The 16087-nt window shown below is 42.0% G+C and overlaps 1 pseudogene; it reads right to left on the reverse strand.

The window, feature by feature from the left end:
- LOC134345976 (RNA-binding protein 25-like) overlaps nucleotides 1-7787 on the reverse strand; it is a 193152-nt pseudogene extending 185365 nt beyond the window's left edge.
- Between the last annotated feature and the right edge of the window lie 8300 nt (nucleotides 7788-16087).

A 16087-nucleotide genomic window follows, 5' to 3' on the forward strand; every position in this document is an offset into this window, starting at 1 on the left:
GGCCGTAGGTTCGTATTGTGCTGCCATTAGCGGCCCTCAGGGTGGGTCCCGGTTCTCTGTTGCGGGTGTCGTAACTCGTTGGAGGTAAGACGCTTATCTCCGCTCCGGTGTCGACCAAAAAGCGGCGTCCTGACTGCTTGTCCCAGACGTACAGGAGGCTGTCCTGATGGCCAGCCGCCGTAGCCATCAGCGGCGGCTGGCCCTGGCGTTTCCCGGGAATTTGCAGGGCGGTCTGCAGTGGTGGGCCTCTGTGCCCCACCGCTGGTGGTAGAAACACTATTGTTTGTAGGGCTCGCGGCTTGGTGATCTGTGCGACGGATGCCCATCTCTCTTTCCTGGCATTCCACAGCACATCTGCTCGGGCCGCCACCTCCCGGGGGTTGCTGAAATCTGCGTCGGACAGCAGCAGGCATATGTCCTCGGGCAGTTGCTCTAGGAACGCCTGCTCAAACATGAGGCAGGGTTTGTGCCCTTCAGCAAGGGCCAGCATCTCGTTCATTAATGCTGACGGCGGCCTGTCTCCCAAACCATCCAGGTGCATTAAGCGGTGTGCTCGTTCGCGCCGTGAGAGTCCGAAAGTCCTTATGAGCAGGGTTTTGAATGCTGTGTATTTACCGTCCTCCGGGGGCGACTGTATAAACTCCTCAACTTGTGCAGCTGTCTCCTGGTCGAGTGAGCTCAGCAGGTAGTAGTAGCGAGTGGACTCCGAGGTTATCTGCCGAATGTGGAATTGTGCTTCTGCTTGTTCGAACCATAATTGGGGTAGCAGCATCCAGAAGCTTGGCAGTTTTAACGAAACTGCATGAACAGATGCAGCGTCGGTCATCTCTGGTCCAAATATCGTTTGGGCCGTCGGGGTCACCAATTGTAGCGATGTGCTACACACAGCGCTAGAATAACCACACGGAGTCGGTGAGTTAGAGTTGCGATGAAAGAGATTTATTCAAACTTCGCGGCCCGCTTTAAAGCCTTCACGTTCCCGCCCTCTCTGGGCGGGAATACTGTGGGGAATGTATATTCCCAGACCCTTTCCACGCGGGATTTTCCCCCTGCTGGTGAAGATGGCCTGGCGCCCTTTTTGCTGCCGGCCCTCTGCCTGTGCGCGCTGTTGTGAGCCGGTTCGTGTGTGCCAGAAAGTGGGTCGCCACAGTATCATTATTTGTGTTTATTAGTAATGTTAAAATATTACTACAAAATTCCTTATAACCATGGTATTAGGATTTTGAACACGATGACATAATTTGGTGAGTAAAATATAATTGCTATCTATTGTGTAATTAAAAAAAAAAATCTCTGAGTGTGTCTAATTAAAAGAAAGACACAGGACCAGGAATGTGGGTCTAACTTTGTGTTTACTTTAAGCAAGGCATCCATGTATCACATGGTAGTATGATGATGTATGCAATTAATGTACTTTTATATATAACCCGTAATGAACAAGAACGCTTAATCAATCAATATATTTACAATAGTACAGAAATATTAAGTACACAACACTCCTCCCTGCCTTGCTAAAAACTCCAACTCAATAGAGAATGCATCTCAACTAGATATGCAGTGTACTATATATTACAGTTACTATACAGACATTCATTGCATAATCAATTTTTAAATTTTCCCATTCAGGTCTAAAGCCGCAGCTGGATCTTCAACTTCCTCACAGACTGGACCCAGGCTGTAAAAATAGGGGACAAGCTCTCCTCTACAATCACTCTGAGCACCGGTGCCCCACAAGGCTGTGTACTCAGCCCCCGGCTGTACTCACTGTACACCCATGATTGTGTAGCCAAGATTCCATCAAACTCAATATATACGTTTGCTGATGACACAACAATTGTAGGCCATATCTCGGGTAATGATGAGTTTGAGTACAGAGAGGAAATTAAGAACCTGGTGGCATGGTGCGAAGACAATAACCTATCCCTCAACATCAGCAAGACGAAGGAATTGGTTGTTGACTTCAGAAGGAGTAGTGGATCTCACGATCCAATTTACATCAGTGGTGCACAAGTGGAACAGGTCAAAAGCTTTAAGTTCCTCTGGGTCAATATCGCAAATAACCTGACTTGGTCCAACCAAGCAGATTTCACTGCCAAGAAGGCCCACCAGTGCCTTTACTTCCTGAGAAAGCTAAGGAAATTTGGCCTGTCCCCTAAAACCCTCACTAATTTTTATAGATGCACCGTAGAAAGCATTCCTCTAGGGTGCATCACAACCTGATATGGAAGGTGTCCTGTTCATGACCGGAAGAAGCTGCAGAAGATTGTGAACACAGCCCAGCACATCACACAAACCAATCTTCCGTCCTTACACTTCCTCCCTTACCACCATTCAGGGCCCCAAACAGTCCTTCCAGGTGAGGCATCACTTCACCTGTGAGTCGACTGGGGTGATATACTGCGTCCGGTGCTCCCGATGTGGCCTTTTATATATTGGTGAGACCCGACGCAGACTGGGAGACCGCTTTGCTGAACATCTACGCTCTGTCCGCCAGAGAAAGCAGGATCTCCCAGTGGCCACACATTTTAATTCCACATCCCATTCCCATTCTGACATGTCTATCCACGGCCTCCTCTACTGTAAAGATGAAGCCACACTCAGGTTGGAGGAACAACACCTTATATTCCGTCTGGGTAGCCTCCAACCTGATGGCATGAACATTGACTTCTCTAACTTCCGCTAGGCCCCACCTCCCCCTCGTACCCCATCTGTTACTCTTTTTAATGCACACATTCTTTCTCTCACTCTCCTTTTTCTCCCTCTGTCCCTCTGAATATACCTCTTGCCCATCCTCTGGGTCAACCCCCCCCCCCGTCTTTCTTCCCGGACCTCCTGTCCCATGATCCTCTCGTATCCCCTTCTGCCTATCACCTGTCCAGCTCTCGGCTCCATCCCTCCCCCTCCTGTCTTCTCCTATCATTTTGCATCTCCCCCTCCCCCTCCAGCTTTCAAATCCCTTACTCACTCTTCCTTCAGTTAGTCCTGACGAAGGGTCTCGGCCTGAAACGTCGACTGCGCCTCTTCCTATAGATGCTGCCTGGCCTGCTGCGTTCACCAGCAACTTTGATGTATGTTGCTTGAATTTCCAGCATCTGCAGAATTCCTGTTGCTTCCGTCCTTGGACTCACTTTACACCGCACGCTGTTGGAGCAGTGCTGCCAGGATAATCAAGGACACGACCCACCCAGCCAACACACTTTTCGTCCCTCTTCCCTCCGGGAGAAGGCTCAGGAGCTTTGAGACTCGTATGGCCAGATTTGGGAACAGCTTCTTTCCAACTGTGATAAGACTGCTGAACGGATCCTGATCTGGATCTGGGCTGTACCCTCCAAATATCCGGACCTGCCTCTTTTTTTTTTGCACTACCTTACTTTCACTTTTCTATTTTCTATTTATGATTTATAATTTAAGTTTTTAATATTTACTATTGATTTGTACTCCAGGGAGGGCGAAGCACAGAATCAAATATCGCTGTGATGGTTGTACGCTCTAGAATCAATTGTTTAGCGACAATAAAGTAAAGACTTAATCGCTGTGGAGGATTTCTTACTCTTGTGGGATAACATCTTTCCTGACGAGGGGGATCACTCTGTTTGGTTGGTGAGACTTGTGGCTGTGAAACAATCTCAGGTTCTGGAGTGTCTTCCATGGTGGTTGTAGGAGTTGACTATGAGATTTCAGGAAGTGGTTCTGACGGCTCTGGAAACCTTCTCTTGGCTTTTCTCTCTGATCTCTTTGTGCCTTGCTTCTTTTTGTCTTCTTGTCTTTCCCCTTCTTATCTTCCTTTTTCTTCTAGTTTCTTGTATGTCTGAATTTGATAATTTCTTGAGAAATTAAGTCTCGTTTATCCTCCTCCATTTTCATCACACTTACGTCATCCTCCTCTTTTGTTTCCTTCTTCTTTCTAGTTTGTGCACCTTGATCTTGCGAAGCTGCTTTTAGTTCATTATAGTATTCTCTCAAGACCATAAGAAACAATCCATCCTGACACATTTCAAATCATAGTTCAGTGCTTTAACCAAGTGTGTTTGAAGAAAACCCTGCTCAAATACCCTGTCTCAGCAGAGGTCCCAACACACTAAACCACTGTTATACTACGATAAAGAATGCCCACTGTTCCATGCCCAGACCGCATTTCAGTAAATCAGATCACTTGGCTGTCCTTCTCCTACCTGCATACAGGCAGAAGCTAAAGAGCAAAGCTCTGGAGAGTAGGACACCAAAGAGATAGTTGTGGAAGGCAGGGGAGTGGCTATGGAATTTCTTCGAGTCAGTGGACTGGGCCAGGTTCAAGGGCTCATCTGTGAATCTGAATGAATACACCATGTTTGTCACAGACTTTATTGAATCAATTATAAATGAGTGTGTCCCCACAAAATCATTCAGAGTCCTCTCCAACCAGAATCCCTGGAAGAACCCTGAGATCCACAATCTGCTGAGGCCAGATCAGAGGCAATTAAGTCTGGTGACCAAGAAAATTAGGAGGGTTCCAGGTATGATCCCTGGAAAGCCATCCCATGGGTGAAGTGGCAACTCCAGACAAAATTTGAATCAATGAAGGGTGCTCAACAGATGTGACATGACTTGAATACCATCACCTCTTATAAAGTTAAATCAAGTAACATAGGCAAACACCAGGGTTTCACTTCCAGATGAGTTAAATGCCTTCTATGCTTGCTTTGACTAAAAAACATAGAAAAACCATCAAGAAGTTCAACAGCCCCGATGATCCTCAGGAGGATTTCAGGAAAAGAAAACCATAGGTCCATGATCCAGTCATCAGAGGATCAGAGGTGGAACTGTGTGCAGTTTTTAATTCCTCAGTGTTATTATTTCGGAGAAACCTGCCCTGAGCCCAACAAGTAAGTGCAATTATGAAGAAAGCAAGGCAGCACCTCTACTTCCTTAGAAGTTTGTGAAGATTCTGTATGACATCTAAAACTTTGACTAACATCTATAGGTATACAGTGGATGGTGTATTGACTGGCTGCATCACAGCTTGGTATGGAAACACCAATGCTCTTGAATGGAAAATCCTACAAAAAATTGTGGATACGGGCCAATTCATCACTGGTAATGCCGTCTCCATTATTGAGCAGATCTACAAGAAGCACTATCTCAGGAAAGCAGCACCCAACATCAGGGACCCCTACCACCCAGGACATGCTCATCTTGCTGCTTTTATCAGGAAGAAGGTACAGAAGCCTCAGGAGCCATATCACCAAGTTCAGGAACAGTTATTACCCATCAACCATCAGGCTCTTAAACCAAAGGGAATAACCTCACCTCAACTTCACTCACCCCATCATTGAAATGTTCGTACAACATATGGACGCATTTTCATGGGCTCATCATCTCATGCTTTTGATATTTATTGTTTGTTTATTTATTTATTTGTTTGTTTGTTTGTATCTGCACAGTTTGTTGTCTTTTGCACACTGGTTAAGCACATATGCTGGTGAACTATTTCATTGATTCTATTATGGTTGTTATTTTATCATGGATTTACTGAGTATGCCCACAAGAAAATGAATTTCAGGGTTGTATATGGTGACATATGTGTACTTTGTCAATAAATTTACTTTGAACTTTGGGACCATGAGACATAAGAGCAGAGTTAGGCTGTGCAGCCCACCAAGCCTGCTCTGCCATTTCATCATGGCTGTTACATTTTCCTTTCAGCTCCTTTCTCCTGCCTTCTGCCTGTAACCTTTCATGCTCTGACTAGTCAAGGATCTAGCAACCTCTGCCTTAAATACACCCAATGACTTGGCTTCCTCTGCCATCTGTGGCAACGAGGTCCACAGATACACCAACCTCTGACTAAAGAATTCCCTCCTCATCTCCATTCTAAATGGACATCCCTGTATTCTGAGTCTGTGTTCTCTAACTCTAGATTTTCTCACCTTAGGAAACATCTTCTCCACATCCACTCTATCCAGTCCTTTCCATAAGTTTAACGAGATCCCCCCAATTCTTCTAAATTCCAGTGAGTATAGGCCCAGAGCCATCAATCGTTCTTTTAATTCCTGGAATCATTCTTGAGAACCTCCTCTGAAACCCCTCTAATGTCAGCACATCCTTTCTTAAATAAAGGGCCCAAAACTGCTCACAATCCTCGAAGTGAGCCCTCACCAGTGCTTTATAAAGCAATCAGCCTTACATCTTTGCTTTAATAATCTAGTCCTCTTAAAATGAATGCTAATATTGCACTTGCCTTCCTCACCGCTGACTCAACGTGCAAATTAACCTTTAGGGAATCTTGCACAAGGACTCCCAAGACACTTTGCACCTCAGATTTTTTGAATTTTCTCCCCGTTTAGAAAACAGTCTATTCTACCAAACTACATGACCATACACTTCCTGACACTGTATTCCATTTGCCACTTCTTTGCCCATTCTCCTATTCTGTCCAACTCTAGTGTTAGCAATCATATCAAGAGGACTAGAATATAAAAGGAAGGATTAGTGTCGAGGCTTTAAAAGGCACAATAGCCTCCCTGCTTCCTCAACACTAGATTTCCCTCCACCTATCTTTGTGTTGTACCTGCAAACTTGGCAACAAAGCCATCAATTCCGTCATCCAATTATTTGACATATTATTCCTTCCATTGCTCCTTTTATGATCTAATCTCCCCTCTTAGCTTCCTCATCCACAACATCATCTGATGAATCCTCTGTTTTTGTATCTCCATTAACTCCTTTCTTTTTGGCCTTCCATTCCTCCAACTAGGATATGGTCTTTGCATCTACTTTTACAAGCAGCTTTTTGTCTCCCACTTGAAGTTCATGCAATATCCTTAATGTACGTAGAGTAGGTTCTGCTTCTTTATACTCACGACAGCCAATTGCTGGTAACTTTCCTGCAGCTCCTTGAATTCTCTTCCAGCTTAAAATCAACCCATATTTCAAAATTAACTGCCCGATTAACATATCAGAAGTTTTCTTGGTTGCCTGCAAAAACTGTTGTATTTCATGCTTCCTCTGAAAAGCATGGTCCTTCCTTGGTTCAATATCTTTTCCAACCAGGTGTATAGGGATGGAAACAAAACCTGTATGCCCTCTGTTGCACTGCAGTTCATAGTGTAGAGTATGGAGACAGTTCTGGATTCATCTAGTACCTTACTTAATTTGCTTTCTGTTGGCTCTGTTGTAGGGGTATGTGTAAATGGTGGATGGATCTCCAATCAAGGTGTATTGTCTCAGCCTATCCTGCTTCCACAATGCTGGTCTTCTTGTTTTTACCACGTACAAGCCCAATGTGGTTTGTTGGTTGTTGTATTTCACTGTTACAAATGTCATTCCCACAGATGTCATCTTTTCTCCAGTATAAGTTCTTAGTTGGATATCTGCAGGCTTCCATTTAATATCTTTGAAATGCTGTTCAAACTCATTTTGCGGAATGACTGAAACAGCCGTGTCCATGTCTAATTCCATTCTAATTAATTTGCTGTTCACTTCTGGTGTAAGTCATGTTGCTCATCTCTGGTTAGTTTTCACATTGTAGATCTCAAGGCTACTCAACTCTGTGTCACTCTCATCATTATCAGACATTTCATCACCAGTGTGCAGATTAGTGCTCTATTTGGAACTGCAACTTGACTCTTTATGCTTTTCTTGACACTGTGCAGTCTATTTGTTTTTATCTGCTCAACTTAGTCTTTGTATGCTTCCTACTTTGTTGCATTTTCTGCAGGTTTGACCTTTAATTCTTTATTGATCTGGTGTATGTGAGCCCCAGCCACAACAATTACATACTCGATTGCATCTCTGTCTGTGGTTTCCATTGATACATCTATTTCAACTGCTCTTCTAAATGTAAGCTGTGCTTCATTTAGGAGCCATTTTTGAATGCTTTCTTGTAAAATTCTACAAACTAAACAATCTCTCAGTGCATCATTAAGCCCATTATTGAACTGACAATGCTCAGGTAAGCTGAAATGGACTCCACTTCCTATTCAGCCACATAAGCTGACATGGACTCCCCTTCCTTTGGAACTTGCTGATGAAACCTAAAGCATTCTGCAATCAACAATGGGATTTTGTTTTAAATATTCCTGCATTACTTCCACGACCTCAGCAAAGCACATTTTGGCTGGTTTGGTTGGAGCAGTTTAACTTTGAAGCAAACTGTATGCCTTTAAATCTAATGCACTCAGCAAAATTGGCACTTGCTTCTCATTGGCTATTCCATTTGCTTTAAAATCACTGCTCAATCCATGCAGTATACAACATTCAGTTATCTATTGTGTAATGGAATGCATATATTCTTCTGGTGCAGTGAGCCATTCCTGATATTTTTTAATGATTAATATCACCCGGTACTCATTGTTTATGAACCCATGAATTCTTTCATTTTCTGCCTCTTTTTAAACTTGATCAAGTCTTCCCTTCCAGAGAACACATGCTGTGCTGCTTTTTTAAAACTCAAATGTCTCGCTGCACTCCAACAGGTAGGTAGTCGATTCGGATTCATTTGAAAACTCCCTCATTGCCACTGTTATGTTTTGTAACTCCAAAACATTAAACTAATTAAAAGAAAGTCACGGGATGAGGAATGAGGGTCGAACTTCGTGTTTTCTTTAAGCGAGGTGTGCATATCACATGTCAGTGTCATGACATACGCAACCCACTTATTTGTTACACATAACCTGAAATGATATATTTAAGCACATAAAGAATGCTTAATCAAACAATATATTTAGAACATTACTCAACTAACACTGAAATATTAAATACACAGTAGGAAGAAGAGAGAGAGAGTTGGTGTGATAATGTTCACAATCAAAATTTGGAAAGTATAGTGAATCAAGGCAAGGGCTAGTCTTTAATTCAAGAAACCAAAACTAAATCCCAAACCTCAAAGAGGGCAGGTCACTTGTTCCCCTTTTGTGCATCTTTTGTGGTGCTCTCCCACACCCTTACCACAGAAAGATAGGCAGACGCATCCACAGGCTCTCTCTCTCTCTCTCTCTCTTTCACACTCTCTCTCTCTCTCTCTCTCTCTCTCTCTCTCACTCTCTCTCCATCTCTATCTCTGTCTCTATCTCCTGCACCCCTTTCTTCCATCCCCACTCTGAGATGTGAGCTATGTACTGCATCATTTCCTGTAACATTTTTACCTTATGGTCATAAGTCTAGGAAGTTTTAAAAAAACCCTGCCACAATCATGTTCAACCCTTAAGATGGGAAACAATGGAGTGAATCTCCAGTATTTCTCCTTGAGCCCTGCCTGCCATTCTATGGAAATTATAGAAACTGGTGGTACATTTGCTGGATGATTTTCTCACCCAGTTCATGTCGAAGGAGTGACATGAACTCTTTATTACACTCTGGGTTAAATCTGAGGCATTGAGATGTTTGCTTGCTGAAATGGCAAACCCCCTCCCCACATGCACAAAATAAAACAAATTGCATAAACAGCACCAACAAAATGAGCGAAAAACACCGAATATAAAACATGAAATCAAAAGTCCGGGCATATTCAATTCATCTCAGTGTTTGTTATCTCCAGGCTCCCCCAATTCCAAATCACCTGAAATAGCAAGAAAGAAAGAGTGGCCAGGAACCAGAAACACGTCATAACATGAACTACAGAGTCTAAGCCACAAACTGCATTGATTAAACCTTGCCCAAAATCCGAACTCCAGCACTATCCTCCGACAGCATCAAGGGAGAGAGACCATTTGAATGAAGGGGCAGTCCTTTGGGAGCAGTGAGCAAGAGGGAGAGAGAGACCGTCACACACACACTGTGCTGCTCATCGCACAAGGCCTTAACTCTGCTTTTCTTCCCGCATATGCTGCCTAACCTGCAGAGTTTTCTAATTTTATTTCAGATTTCCAGCATCTGCATTTCTTTTGTTGAGCTTTGTTTTCCTGGCTGGGCTTGATTTGCCATCCTATAGTTTTGAAAGGATGGCATTAGGCTTCTAAGCCTTTAGGTACAAATAGACCCATTATAGAATCTGTCAAAACTAACGAAGTAGTAAAAGGAAACCTTTGATGACAATTTTAAGGTGAATACCTATGGCTTTAATGATCCCTGTTCTGCCACCCAGGGTTGGATCACGTGAAGCCCGTAAATCACATCAATACCCTGCCCTTGCACTGTTTTGATTTTAAGACTAAGTGGTTCCTGTACAGATAATGGCAACAGAAAAATGACAGCAATGGTAGGCTGAGCAAGAAGAAAAATGTAACTTCTATTGGCTTAGTTCGGCCGATCGATGAAATGACTTAAGTATCCCACAAATATTCAGAATGCTAAAGCACAAATCACCTTCTTGTTAATTGGATGGATTTTCTATTTCAATGGTGGTGACTGCATCATTTTCCTGCAGATACAAGAATAACATAAAAAATGTACAATCAGAAAGTGATCTGAATTATTTAATTCATTGGACAGGGAATCCAGACCATGTTATAGGTACCGCAGTCTTTTATTTCTGTGGCATAGTTTATCCTTGAACCTCTTCATATGTTTAAAGTCATCACATGGATAATATTATTCATTTACATCCCATTTATATGTGCAGCAGCTGATACACTTTTCTCCCTTTTACCTTAGGCATCTGAGCCTCACGCTCTAAAAGCCAATGGCTTTTCAAGCCTCATAAATGCTTCCTTCATCTTAAGCATTTCTCTAATGAATATATAAAGCTCATACTCCCTTAAAAATAGCTTATCCCTTGGAAGCATTCGGTAAGCTATTATACTTAAGTTGTGACCTCCTCAAATTAAATCGGTTGTTAACAGAGGTTAAGTGCCTCATTTCCTGATGTTATTAAACTGTTCAGTTTGCATAATTCTATCTGACATTCAAATGAATGGTTTAATGTCCTATCAGTGACAAAATTGCATTAGTAAATGTAATTGATTATAAATTATTGTTTGAATGCCAAGCATGCAAAATTATCCACTTTTCCTAATTAACTTAAATGAAAAATGCCTGAATGAAATGAAATGAAGCTAAAATGGCTGTGTTAAGAGTGCAGGCCTTATATATATATACTATATGTATAAGACTATTGACACAAGTAAAATTCCAATCAAATTTTCTTAAACTGCTGCCTTATCTTCAACTTGCTATTTCATCTTAATATCATGCTTCATATTTTATTTGTAAGTCAACTAAGTTCTTACCTCTTGCATCATTACACAGCTTGCTTTCTAACAGATATTTAGCAAGTGCCTCATGGTTAAGAGGATTGGTAATGATTTAAGCCTTAGGTCTGTGAATCTACATTGGTGCCACTGAGTTTAAAGTTGTAGCTATTCCACTTTTTTCTAATGGTTCTACAATTTTCATCTTCTGTTAGAACTCTACAGAATCAGAATCAGGTTTAATCTCTCTGGTATGTCATAAAATTTGCTGTTATGTTGCAGTAGTACATTGCATACATAGTAATAAAAAGCATAAATTACAGTAAGAAGTATATATATTTTAAAATGTTAAATTCATTAAGTAATGCACTAAGAGAATAAAAAAAGTAGTGATTTGTGTTCATGGGTTCAATATCCATTCACAAATCTGTTGGCAGAGGGGAAGAAGGCTGTTCCTGAAATGTTGAGTTTGTGCCTCAGGCTTCTTTATTGTAGCAATGAGAAGAGGGTTCTTTGGTGATGGGGGTCCTTAATGATGGATGCTGTCTTTTCAAGGCACATTTCCTTGAAGATGTTCTGGATACTCTTGAGGCTAGTGCCCATGAGTTCTTTGGTGTTCTAATGCCACTCATTTCCACTTGGCTGCTAGTTTCCCTGCCTTTACCTCCTAGATCTTTTCCTTTCTGGTTTCATTGTTGGCTCCCTTGCTGCAAGTCCACATATCTTCCTACAATATTTTAACATGATTCATTTCCACTCCTTTTAGCACCTTCAGCTCCTAGGCGATTTGAATATCTGTCCAAATACCGTAGCACAAATTAACATTCCTTTCAATTCTTGCCAGTACCGCTAACCTGCGCATCCTCTTTTAGTCCATCACCTTCATGCTCTGTCTCAGCAGAAAGGAATTTAACTCTTCAGAGCAACTCAAAAACTATTGCTTTTATGCTAGTTATCAATGGAGACTGCTTTTACAGCCTTGGTGCAATATTGTTTAACCATTTCCCAAACCTACCATTCTCCCAAACAAGTCTTTTGTTGCTGTAGTGACATAGTTCACATAGTTCAGGCATTAATTCTGGATGCCAGTTGGTAATCCAAAGCACTACTAACCAATGTTGCCATGCCAAAGACCTTAGATGTACAGTAGACTGGTAGTTAAAGAACTTCTGCTTAACAAAGAATTCAAAGTAAGCTTACTATCAAAGTACATGTATAGTACGTTGGAGATTCATTTTCACGCAGAATTCACAGGGAAACAAAGAAGTACAACAGAATCGATGAGGAACTACACACAAGGACTGACAAACAATCAAAGTGCAAAAGAAGACAAACTGCAAAATAAATAAGTACATAAATAAGTAATACTAAGAACATGAGTTGTAATAGTCATTGAAAGTGAGTCTATAGATTGTAAAATCAGTTCAGAATTGAGGTGAGTGAAGCTATCCACAGTGGTCCAGGAGCCTGATGGTTGTCGGTAATAACTGGACCTGAATCTGGTGGTGTGGGATCTCAGCCTCCTTCCCAATGAGAGTTAGTGTAAAGAGAGCAAGGCCCAGATCGAGAGGGTCCTTGATGATGAATGCTGCTTTATTGTGGCAGTGCTCCCTGTAGATGTGCTCAATGATGTGAGGGCTTTTCCTGTGAGGGACTGGGCTGCATCCACCACTTATTGTAGACTTTTCCATTCTTGGGCATTGGTGTTTCTATACCAGACCATGAAGCAACCAATCAAGATGCTCTTTACTGTGTATCTCTAGAAGTTTGTCAAAGTTCTATGTGATATGCCAAGTCTATGCAAACATCTAAGAAAATATAGGTGCTGTGTACCTTCTTTGTGATGGCAATTGACTGCTCGTCCCAGGCGGGAGGAGAAGATGGCGGCACGATGCAGCGTGCAGCTCTCCGGTGAAATGATATCATATTTGTAAGTAGGATGCCGTGCACAATTCTGATTTGATGGAGACGGACGTGAGAAGCAGAGGAACATCTGGAGAAATTTCTGAAATGCCCGGTTCACTGCCACTGCTACTGTGCAATCAAGAATCTCCAGAGGGAAGGCCCCAAAATCCCTGGCTTTGCCTGCTGTTGGCAACCGAGGCTGGGGTCAAAGTGTTCAGCGGAGATGGTGCTCGGTACTCGGTGTCAGAGGGCTGATCGGAGCTCGAAGTTTTCGGACGACTCAGAGTCAGACTGTGGTCGGGCATGGCAGGGAGAGTTTTCTTCCTTCTCTCGTCTGCATGAGATGTGGGACTTTCGAGAGACTTTGAACTTTTTTACTGTGCCTATGGCCTGTTCTTCATCAAGTTATGGTATCGTTGCACTGTTGTAACTATGTTATAATTATTTCGTTTTTGTTAGTTTTTCAGTCTTGTGTTTCTGTGATAACACACCAGAGGAATATTGTATCATTTCTTAATGCATGCATTACTAAATGACAATAAAAGAGGACTGCAAGTCCTCATAATCTAAAAAAAGATCCTCTGATATGATAATGCAAGGAAATTTAAATTTACTGATCCTCTCCATCTCTGATTCCTTAATGTGGACTGGCTTAAGGACCTCTAGCTTCTTCCTCCTGTAGTCAATAGCCAGCTCTTTGGTTTTGCTGAAATGTGAGATGTTGCTGTGGCACCACCCAACCAGGTTTTCAATCTCCCTCTGATATGCTGATTCATCACCATTTTGACTTGGCCAATAAAGTGGTGTCTTCAGCAAAATAAAATATGGCATTGGAGCTGTACGTCACCACACAGTCATTTGGGTATAAAGTGAGTAGACCAGGGCATGCTCTTGGATAGGATGGAAGGCTTGAACAGGAACTATGGTAGGAGAAGTAGTTTAGGGTTAAAAAAAGCTGTGGGGAATCTTCTGAGGTTGGGAGTCAGGGCTCATGAAGGATTGAAAAGTGGTGAAAAGAGATGGATGGGAAATGGAGATTAAGATGGTTTGTACAAAATGTATGTTTATTATTGTATTCCTGTCTAATTATATGAAAGGTCAGATTTAGGTTACTGAGGGCAAAAATGAGCTAAAATTGAGATCAGAGGTAGAAAAGGTGACAATGAAGGAATTTAGAGTTCGGGACTGAAAGACAGTGGTTATAAAAATCCACATATAAGCAAATAACAATATTCTCCAAATGGTTGTCGGTTGCTGAATAGTTTATAAATTGACTGAAGGAGACTGTAGTAAGATTAATATAAATAAAATAATCCACATAAAAGTAAAGAAGGAGAGATCCAATGATCATGTCCAAATAAACTTGAATTCAGAATAATTCTGGCGATACCCTTAAAATTAAAGCAACATCAGCTTTGCATTTTTCAAAGCATTTCATTTTGAATTTGATATAATTGCCACCTTTGATCTGTTCAAAAGGACTGGTTTGACTTAGAATATTAAATTCAAGTCCAGTAACTTCTGTTTAGTTTTTGATTAAGTTTCAATAATGAAGGAGCAGGCACAAGTTAAAGTAGTCACCATTGAATTCACTCCTTTCAGGCACTTCAGAGATGCAAGAATGTATATACCTGATTGAGGCAGGAGTAACTTTCAGAGATGCTGTAATAAAGGAAGATTTACACTTATTTAGTGTTTTTCATTCTTTCAAGTCAACTTAAAGAGTATCGAGCTATATCAATAACTCATAATTGAAATAACTTAGGAAACAGTAATTTAGACAGTTGCAGTCGTGCCGAATGGACAGAGTTTACTGACTCTGAGTGAGGGGTAAACATGAACCAGGAAACCAGGCATAACTTGCCTGTTTTTCTTCAATTTGGTATCATGGGATCTGTTACTCCCATGTCGAGGCCAGCCAGAGGGTAAACTTGGTGCCTCCTCTGAGAGGAGATGCTTTCACTAGTGCAACATTGAAGTGTCAGCTTGGATTTCTGTGCTGAGGTCCCCGGGGTGGGAATTGAATCCATAACCTTCGGAGTCAGAAGTAAAAGTGCTAGCCACTGAGCTGCAGCTGGTAGGGTATAAAACACCAGCTGAATTTGTTAATATTTAAAGCAGTGTAAGTGCATAATAAATATCCCCCAACCTGGAACAAGCCTGATAAATCATAAATGTTTTATAAGTAACTGCCTTTATCATATCGCTTTGTTGCTGCAGCTTAATCCATTTATTATAGGTGAAACCTCTTTTTACCGGGCGTTTCCAGAAACACGGCTTGTTAGCCCCTCACTGACAGCCACTACACTCAGCGGTGAGTAAACCACCTTTACTAAACTCTGTATGTCTAGGGTCAGTATGACTTGGGTCCCACCAAAACTGGGAAATTGGGATGTCTTGCCCACCCAAACACCGATCTAGGTGAATACTGTGTAAATACTACCCCCCATGCATTTGGCCATCAGCAAGAAATAACAGATCGAACACTGCATACAATTATAAAGAAAGTATATTTACAAATGTCAGCTTCATCGAACAGCTAGTAGGAAAAAAAAATTAAAAAGACCCATTACAGATAACCCAGTCCAAATGTGCACATGCTGTAAGTTGGAGCTCATCTTGAAGCTGTCTTTAACTCATGTGCTGGACACTCGGTCTGCATGAAAGCCCATACCATCTTCCAAATGTTGCTCGAAATCCAATGCAAACAAGCAGGCTCCCCCAGGGGAGCATTAGTCCTTTCTCCTTGAAGTCGTTCATTTGCGCAATGCACCTTGTACAAGAGGGACAGCATCCTCAGCCATCTTCCCTCCTGTTATCCCCCAAAATGACCTGGACCCACACTAGTGTCCATCACAAAAACCTCTCTGCCCAGCATTCTCTAGAACCTTCTCTCAATTCCACCATCCTGACTGGCTGAAGTTGAGCAACAAAGCCCTATTCTTTAGCTCAAACCCAAGCAGACTGAAAGCAGAACAGACTGCTCCTACAGAACTGCTAAAATGAAATACCTACAGCATAGTAGTGAAAATCTCAACCAGGGCATTACATAGGGCAGAAAGTTTAACCTAAAATAC

The sequence above is a fragment of the Mobula hypostoma genome, chromosome 4, assembly GCF_963921235.1.
Source record: "Mobula hypostoma chromosome 4, sMobHyp1.1, whole genome shotgun sequence".
In the NCBI taxonomy this organism is placed as follows: domain Eukaryota; kingdom Metazoa; phylum Chordata; class Chondrichthyes; order Myliobatiformes; family Myliobatidae; genus Mobula; species Mobula hypostoma.